Below are 6,455 nucleotides of genomic sequence, written 5' to 3'. Positions count from 1 at the left end.
AAAAAAAAAAAAAAAAAAAAAACTGCTACTAAGTACTTTATACATATTAACTCAATGACTCTTCACAACAACCCTAAGTTATTTCTCCCCTTCTACAGATAAGGAAACTGTAGCACAGAGAGGTTAGGGAACTTGCCCAAGGCCACACAGCAGGTACAAGGGAGAGCAAGGAGTTAAACCAATGTAGTCTGTCTACAGAACTCATGCTCCTAACCACTTCTCCAAGTATCACAATTTAATCTTTTTTTCTCCCAAACAGCGTGCAGATGTGGACACATAAACTACATTCCGAAGACTGGCCTTGGATGAGTCCAACAGGAACCCATGAACCTAATTTGTTCAAAAAGTTTGACAAATACAAGGTTGCATTGTCCATGTACCAGTACTTTCTATCCCATAACTGGCAAAGTAAGGGGTGCCCCCAAGGTCTCAGACCATTCCAGCCATTTTCACATGTATCATCTCATTTATCCTTGCAATATTATTTTGAAGTAGGCACTATTATCTCCATTTTACTGTTAAGAAAACAGAGGCTCGGAGAGGTTGAGCAACTTGCCTTGGGTCACACAGCTAATAAAAGGTGGAGCCAAGATTTGGACACAACACTTCAACACTTTTGATATAATGAGGTGTGCCCAGGTGACAGGCTATGTGACCCCAGCACTCATCTCACTACATCACCACGCTGCCTTCCCACCCTGAATGCCGGTGGAATTCTGAACAGGGCTGCCGAGGAGGAATGACAGGAAGGGTGCAGAGTCAGCTTAAAGAAAATATGACACTTATATTAGATCTAAAAGTCCACATTATTGTATTTATACAAGCGTTCAAAAAAATTCTGAATTCTAAAAGAAAGCAGAGCTAATCTCTTGAGTCCCAGCTACCTTGCCAAAACCCATCCAGTGAAGAAACGCAACCTGAAACATCTCTAAAGTATTTGTGCTTGAAGTCAAATCCATAAAACCTGCATTTACTAAAACCTTTTCTCTGAAAATCTATTAATAATGTACGGCCAGAACTTGCAGACGATGTGATCGTTGTTCTAGGGATTTGAAACCAAAATATTCCATTTTGTGGAGGTTTGATTTTTGTCCAGTGATGACATTTTTGATACAATTTTTAAGGAAGGCACAGGTTCGTCCATTTGCTGATTCCCCCTGGCTCACAAAGCCAACAATGACTTAAACCCAAATTGCTTTCGATCTTCCCAAGTACCTCACTTTTATCATAAAGGGACCTGCTACACAAACGATCTATCATTCAAGTAGGAATACTCATATGTTAGATGAAGTCAGTATAGTTCATGGTGCTAACCCCCTGCTAGCAGTTAAAGGAGCTGAGTTGTGGAGATGGACAGCTGCAGTGAGGTGGGGAATTCTGGAGGATTCCTTAATTTCTTTAAGAAAGCCCGAATACAAGAATTCTAACCAACAAAGCAAGTAAATTAGGAGTGATTTCCTGCTGTGTTCCAGTGGTGCTATGGGAGATACAGAGAACTTACATGTAGGAGTTATGGATTCGAAGCCAGATCCAGTTACTTATCAGCTATGAGACCTGGGACAAGTTACTTAACCACTCTGAACCTCAGTCTCATCTTCTGGGCATATTCAGTACTTATGTCTTAGGCTGCTATGAGGTAACAGATTTCAAAATACCTACTATATACCCGGCACAAAATGAATATTGAAAATCTTTTTCAATCTTTTAAAGATTAAAATTTTCAGCATTAATTCTGAATTTGAATTTTAAATAATTTTCCACCTAAAAGGGCAAAATCTTAATTTGTATGTATTTCTCTAGGAACGTTTCAATTAAGCAAAATAAAAAGGGAAATCCTGAAAGTTTATAACAGATAGCAGGAATATCTGAAATCTTATGCTCACTCTCCCCTGCCACTGGGACAACTTGGAGTCAGCCGGCCATGTATGCTACTTCCTGCCAAAGACTTTTGGGCTGCGGGGTTCGTTCACTACGAAGTAAGCAGACCACCTGTTCCACTCCCTCACTGCGTATTGCCAAGAAGAGAATGTGTGCTGCCCATGGCCATTGTTTAGTTCTGTTCCATTCAGTTCAATGATTATGGACAAGGCAATGCCCAAGGCACTGAAGATACAAACATGAAGGAGACATGATCCCTGGCCTTGAGGGGCTCATAGCCTGGTGGGGAGACAGATGGATAAACAGATAATTTTGTGTGAGCTAGTCAACTCCCTGACTGGTGTGTGAACATGGAGAATTATGGGCCTGGGGGAATTAGGAACAACTTTCTGGTGGAGGTGATGCCTGAACTAAATCTGGAAGAACACATGCATCTATCTACCCACCCATCCATCCACACACCCACCCATCCATCCACTCACCCACCCATCCATCCAACCATCCATCCACCCACCCATCCATCCACAGACCCACCCATCCATCCATCCATTTATCCATCCACCCACCCACCCATCCATCCACCCACCCACCCATCCACACACACACCCACCCATCCACACACCCACCCATACATCCACACACCCACCCATCCACACACCCACCCATCCATCCACCATCCATCCATCCATCGTCCATCCATCCCCATCCACCCATCCACTCATCCATCCACACACCCACCCACCCATCCATCTATCCATCCTTCCACACAGCCCTCCCTTTATTCAGCAAATATATGTTAAGTATTTACTCTGTGCCTGACATTGCTCTAAGCATTGTGGTTAGAGTGGTGAACAAGCAGATAAAGTCTCTGCTCTTATGGAAATTACATTCTGCTGAAGCGAGACAGAAAATAAATGAGTGAATAATAAATATATAAATATAAGTAGCTTCAGGTAGCAAGATAAATGCTACGAAGAAAATGGGGAGTGATGCTTCTGATCAGGACATGGAGCTGGAAGAGACTCTTTTAGATAATTTCCCCAGAGGAGGAAAAACCGAGTCAAGACCAGAATAACAGGATAGAAGACAAACCGTGCAAAAATCCAGAGTTTAGAGCACTAGGCAGAGGAAATGAGTAAATGTTCTAAGGTAAGAACTAGCTTGGTCTAATCATAAACAAAACAAAGTTGAAAAAAACCACGCCAAAGCCAGTTTGGGGAGGGAGGGGATAGTCTGAGATAAGGTCAGATAGGAAGGTCTCTTTGCCTATGAGCCGTGGCAAACAGTATCCTCAGTGCAATGGGAGGGTTCAGACCAGGAGAGGAGTGTGATCTGATTTCAGGCTTTGATGATCGCCCAGGAGTCAGCCAGCGGAAGTCCAGAAGCAGGCAGCTCCAGCCAGAGGAGGAGTATGCCCCCTTCCACGTGCGTACTTTCTCTGGTCAGCGTGGCCCCTCTTCTGCCTCTTCCTCCCCTCCTTCCCATCACAACAGTGCTGTTGAGATGGTCATGAGGTCAGGGTCAGGGTACACAGTCAGGGGCCTAACAGATGTCACTCCTAGGCAGCACACTACGGAGAATCCCTCCTACTTCTAGAAATGCTGGCTCAATTGCTAGACTCCTCATGTAGCAGCAGTGAGGCCTCATATGTGTATGGTACTCTGACATTTTTGCAGGGTGTTCACCATCATTATTTGATTTTACTCAGGGAGGTGAAAACATCAGGCATTTTTTTTTTCACGCTCACGTGATAGATGAGGAAACTGACGCACAGTGAGTGAGGTGAATCAGTGCACACAAGGTCATATACCAAGTTGGGTGGCGGAGGCAGGAATCGAATCGGAGGCCCTGATTCTCATTCTGTATTGCATCCACAGTGGTTCTCAATGGGGTGCTATTGATGTCCAGTGGGAGTGGAGGTGAGCAGTTCTTTATTATGCTCGACTGTCCCAGATATTACAGGACATTTTGAATCCCTGGCCCGGGCCAGCAGTATTCATGTGTAAAACCTTGTGACAACCAAAATGCCCCCCACATATTTCCATACACCCCCTGGGGAGGATTAGTACTGCCCCTGGTGGGGAACAGTGAAGTTTAATCCTCTCCTGCATAGATGGGAAAATGAAGACACCAGAAGTAGAAGGCACTTAGCGGCTGCTCACACATTTGCTGCATATTATTTAAACAGCTGTCGTTAATACTCTCCTCCAGTCTTATCTGGTAAGCGCAAGGATGCTGACCCATGCACACCATTTATTTATTTAGTCATTTGACAGACAGTTCCTAATTACCTTGTAAGGAAGTGTTCTGTGCTCTAAGCTAAGGATACAGTGTTGCAGAGGGACGCGGTGCTTCTCTTCTCATCACGGGGAAAGCAGGGGTGGAACCCCAGAAGCTAATGAACAATTACAAGGCGAAGAGGTAAATGTCAGGATGCAGTCACCGAGGTGATGGAAGAAATCTAGACAAGGGCACCCAGATTTGGAGGCACAGGAAAGGAGAGATTTTCCAACGCCACAGCTGTCCAGAACCAGAGCGTTTTGGAATATAATAAGCTTGCCATTAATGAAGATGTTTAAAGAGAGACAGGATCATCAGATGGTTGAGAAAATGAAAAAGGTTTAAGCAGCCCATGTGAGGTCAATGTCCTTTCCAGTCCTGCAGCCTGGGATGTCCAACATGTCCACAGAAGACCATAAACAGAATGTAATCACATCTGATTTCTTTAATGATAAGTGGCAAAGAGGTAACGCCGTGTTAGACTAGGTTATAAAAAGAAAATAATGCTAGAAATAATCTGGTTTCCCCCCAAAGCTCTTTCTCCAAATTACCGACTTAAAAAAAGTACCATTTCCATCTGTCCATTCACGTGGGGAGTGTTCAGGACAGGATTGAACATTGAGAGGGGGTTGGTAACCTCCAGCACTGACCGAAAGGGTGGGCTTCTAGGAGGCCAGGGCAAGAGAAAGGTCCTCTATGGAGCGATTTTTAATTGGGCACCAGGCACTTTTTTTTCTCTCAGGTAGCTAGGAGAGCCAAGGAGAGCTCCTTAGTGCCAATTTACTCTGGTCTGTGCTGATCTGGAAAGGTTGGCAGCCCAAACGTCAGCAGAGGACAGTTCCTGACAACTCTGTGACAAGGGAGAGAGTCTCGAGGGACCAGGGTGCCCAAGGACCACAAACGTTGTTCTGCCTTCTGGGAGGTGAAGTGTCAGCTTTCAGCAAATGTTCCCTCTGTGCAAGGACAGAAAATGGCATCTAGAGAGCTGCTCTAACTGGGTTAAAAGTCATGTTTGCGCCACTATGTCAAAAGGACAAGGCTTAGAAAAAGGAATCAGCCATTGGTCAGGGCGATGATGGTGGCTTGCTGATGGCTCAGATTTAAACTTCAAAGGATAAAGCTGTCAGCGTTCGCTTTTCTTATTGCTTCTGTATTTTCGATTGGAAAATTTTTACTCAAAGCAGACATATGCCAGATACCTATGGGATAATTAAAGAGTAAAATAATGGCCATCAGACTTCAAAAAACAAATCTCTCTTCCCTGCGCATCATTCGTCTTCTATTTACCCCCTGTACGCCTCTCCTCACTTCAACTATTCTCTCCAGTTTTGCTTTAACAAATTCTTTCACCAGTACCGAACTTTATTTATCATCAGCTTGCTTTTGACTGAGGGATGCATTGAGATGAATGGGCTATTCTCTTTGAGGATTTAGATTAATCCATTTTCCATGTTCGGTGTTCAACTTAGGATTCCAAACATATCTTGTGGTTGTCAAACTATCCACTGACCTCTGGTTCAAAAACCATCACATTTAGGAGGAATTTTTGTTCTTGAGAAACCCCTTATTTTCAAGAGTTGGTCTTTGAAACTCTGTCTTCGTGCTTTCACGTCCACCCTCGCCTCCTGTTCTGGACTGCTAGGGTCTTCTGTTATTACGTCCTTTCTTAAGTTTTCTCCCTCTGTCCTCTTTTATTTCCCTCTTTGTTTTCCCCAGCTTCACGTGAACTCTACCTGATTTGGCTCAAAACTTTCTTTCTAGCAGGACCTCTCCTTAGAACATATTAGATTCTGGGGTTCCCTGCACTTTCATGTCAAATATTTCCTTAGTTAACTTTTGCTTAGAAATACATGGTCCCTATAAAAAAAAAAGTAACATTCAGTTACTATAGAAAATGTAACATACAAATAAAAAGGTAAAAATTACCTGTAATTTAAAAATCTTTTCCTATTATATAAGTTTCAGGTGTACAGCATTGTAGTTCTACTACCCCAGCATTATCATCTTGCTACCCCGAAATGAAAATTCTTAACATTTTGGTGTATTTTCTTCCAAATACATAGGTGTATATGTAATCTATGCAAAAAAATATTTATTTCCCTTAACTTAAAAAAATTAGAAAAGAAAGAACACTCCAAGTTCACCGAAATCTAGAAGTTTTGTGGGTGCCTCCACAGAAAACAGGGCAGGGACTTCAACCAACAGAGCGTGTGATGGCTCTTCAGCACTTGTGGAGAGTTTAGATTGGTTTTCTCATCCTGACTGTGCATCAGACTCACCTGGGATGAGTGGAAAAA

Source organism: Physeter macrocephalus, chromosome 7 (genome assembly GCF_002837175.3).
Source record: "Physeter macrocephalus isolate SW-GA chromosome 7, ASM283717v5, whole genome shotgun sequence".
Classification (NCBI taxonomy): Eukaryota; Metazoa; Chordata; class Mammalia; order Artiodactyla; family Physeteridae; genus Physeter; species Physeter macrocephalus.
The sequence above is the reverse complement of the archived record's forward strand: the minus strand, read 5'-3'. Positions refer to the sequence as shown.